This window comes from Somniosus microcephalus, chromosome 4, assembly GCF_052327205.1.
Source record: "Somniosus microcephalus isolate GS21.2 chromosome 4, FLI_Smic_1.0, whole genome shotgun sequence".
In the NCBI taxonomy this organism is placed as follows: Eukaryota; Metazoa; Chordata; class Chondrichthyes; order Squaliformes; family Somniosidae; genus Somniosus; species Somniosus microcephalus.
Window position 1 is genome coordinate 102,981,682 of NC_140990.1, and position 3,098 is coordinate 102,984,779.

Sequence of the window (3,098 nt, forward strand, 5' to 3'; positions counted from 1 at the left end):
TAGCGCTGCGCCGGCACCGATGACGTCATCGGTGTGCGCAGCGTCCCGGTTGCCGTGGTAACCCGCCCGAACTCCGAAATTGAGTTGCAGCCGCCTCGCCCGTGGCAGCCGCAAGCAACGTTCTGGTAGAGGTGCCTTACTCCAGTTTGCGCCGGCGCATTAAAGGCCCTGCGGCGGCCGGCCACTTTCCCGCCGGCCGCCTGCCCGCAGCTCCCTCCCCGGACTTCTCCCCCACCCCCACGGAACAGATGCAAGCCCGGCACTTGTCCGAGGTGCCGGGCTCATTTTTAAGCTGATTTGCGCGGGCCGCGGCCGGGTGCAGGCAGCTCCTCCTTAACGGGAGGAGGAGGCCTGCACGCCCCCAGCCTGCCGCACCGCATCGGGTGCCGCAGCGCCGGAATTGCGGCGCGAAACGGCAGTTAGCGCCGATGTACCGCCGCAAAGGCCCTTCAGTAGCGCCGGCAGCCGTTTGGGCGCGGCGCCACTGAATTTTTGGCGCGCGCAGGGGACTTAGCGCCGGCACTAACTTCCGGCGCTAAAGCCCTGGCTAAGCCAAAACCCAATTTCTAGGCCACAGGGTGCAGCCAACTCACAGTTGCATCTTCTACCCAGAGTATAAGTAGTAATATAAGTCTCAATTATACACTGTAAACTGCTGCTCGAATACTGTAATGTATTAAGTCTTGCTTGTGCTGAATAAAGTTAAATCACTGTCCCCAATATGGGTCAACCTCGAATCATTTGGAACCAGGGTCCCGCTGACATCTTATAATATTAATAACCCTATAACTGGGCTGGAGCTTAACAACAACAGAATCAAATCCCAACTGTCAGAATGAACATGGTTCAGTCCTGGATGTGATTAACAGCAGCAATAACAGCAGAATCCAACCCCTGCAGTCACATGTGAACTCGCTGGTGTGTCAGCAGGTGGGATGACTGAGTGAATCCCTTCCCACACACAGAGCAGGTGAACGGCCTCTCCCCAGTGTGAACTCGCTGGTGAGTCAGAAGGTGGGACGACTGAGTGAATCCCTTCCCACACACAGAGCAGGTGAACGGTCTCTCTCTAGTGTGAACTCGCTGGTGCATCAGCAGATTGGATGAACAAGTGAATCCCTTCCCACACTCGGAGCAGGTGAACGGTCTCTTCCCAGTGTGAACTCGCTGGTTTCTCAGAAGATCCTTTGAGCTTTTAAAGCGCTTCTTACAATCAGAACATTTAAAAGTTTTCTTGTCAGTGTGAAAAAGTTGGTGTTCAATGAGACTGGATGAACAAGTGAATCCCTTCCCACACAGGGAGCAAGTGAACAGCTTGTCCCCAGTGTGAAATTGCTGGTGTGTCAGCAGCTGAGATGACTGAATGAATCCCTTCCCACAGACGGAGCAGGTGAACAGCCTCTCCCCGGTGTGAATATGTTGGTGTTTCAGCAGTTCATGTGTGCTTTTAAAACTCTTCTCGCAGGCAGAACATTTAAAAGGTCTCTTCTCAGTGTGAACAAGTTGCTGTTTCTGGAGGCTGGATAACTGAGTGAATCCCTTCCTACACACGGAGCAGGTGAACGGCCTCTCCCCGGTGTGATTGCGTCGATGGATTTCTAGCAGTGATGGGTAACTGAATCCCTTCCCACAGTCCCCACATTTACATGGCTTCTCTGTGGTGCGGGTGTCCTTGTGTCTCTCCAGGTTGGAGCCTCGTCCACACACAGAACACGTGTACGGTTTCTCCCCGCTGTGAATGGTGTGATGTTTTTTCAGGCTGTGTAACTGGTTAAAGCTCTTGCCACAGTCAGTGCACTGGAACACTCTCACTCGGGTGTGTGTGTCTCGGTGCTTTTCCAGTCACACTGATGTTTGAAATCTTTCCCCACAGACAGAACAAACATTTCTCCTTCCACATTCAAAGGCCGATGATATTCGGGTTCTGATGAATGGAGTGACTGTCAGATCTTGTTGTGATGTTTGGTTTGAGTTTCCCGTTTGGAAGTCCTCCCCTTCTAACAGCCTGTAAAAGGAGTTTACAAAAGACATCACTGGAAGTACAGGATAGAAGTTCAGAACAGACAATTCTAGTTGCTACAGAATATTCTTTGCTCCCAGTGTGTGTTTTTGAGTATTATATAGACTTAATCTGTGAACCTTGAACTTAACGTTGCAAGAGTCTTATTGATTTTGAGGAATAGGAAAGACATCTAATCATAAATAAATAAATGGGTCCTCCAACATCTCCACAGTAGTTGACCTGCTTTAACTACATCCAGTCTGTCTTTTATTTCTCTACTTTCTCCCATCATTCCTCCTTTTGTCTTTCACGATTAGAACTTCTGTCATTTACCCACCTCCTGTCCCCCACCTAACTTTACAGTTTATTACAGTTGTTTTCTTGTGTACGTGGTCTCTCTCTCTTCTTTCCCTCACTCTATCTCCCCCTATAAGCTGTCCATCTGTCATATCTCCCAGTTCTGATGAAGGGCTCTCTCTGACGCGTCACCATTTCTCCCTCCTTTACAGACAACAACAACAACAACTTGCATTTATGTAGCACCTTTAACATTGTAAAATGGCCCATGGTGCTTCACAGGAGCATTATCATATAAAATTTGACACCAAGCCACATAAGGAAATATTAGGACAAGTGACCAAAAACTTGGTCAAAGAGGCAGGTTTTAAGGAGCGTCTTAAAGGAGGAGAGAGGGGAAGAGATGTGTCGAGGTTTAGGGAGGGAATTCCAGAGCTTAGGGTCTAGGCAGCTGAAAGCATGGCTGCCAATGGTGGAGCGATTAAAAAGGGGCCAAAATTGGGAGAGTGCAGAGATCTGGGAGGGTTGTAGGGCTGGAGGAAGGTACAGAGATAGCGAGCGGCGAGGCCAAGTTGGGATTTGCAAACAATGATGAGGGTTTTAAATTGAGGGTCATGCCCAGTCACTATTTCTCCTTCCTTTACAGATGTTCCTGAACCAGTCACCATTTCTCCTACCTTTTTTGAAAACTTAAAAAAAAATTAAATTTGAAGGTGGCAGGACAGGATAAGAAAGCAGTTAATAAAGCATAAAGATCCTGGGCTTTATAAATAGAGCCATAGAGTACAAAAACCAGAAG

The 3,098-nt window shown here is 48.9% G+C and overlaps 1 pseudogene; it reads right to left on the reverse strand.

Annotated features, from left to right (window-relative positions):
* Positions 1 to 244: 244 nt before the first annotated feature.
* LOC147119621 (uncharacterized) lies at positions 245 to 2,031 on the reverse strand (annotated as a pseudogene).
* Between the last annotated feature and the right edge of the window lie 1,067 nt (positions 2,032 to 3,098).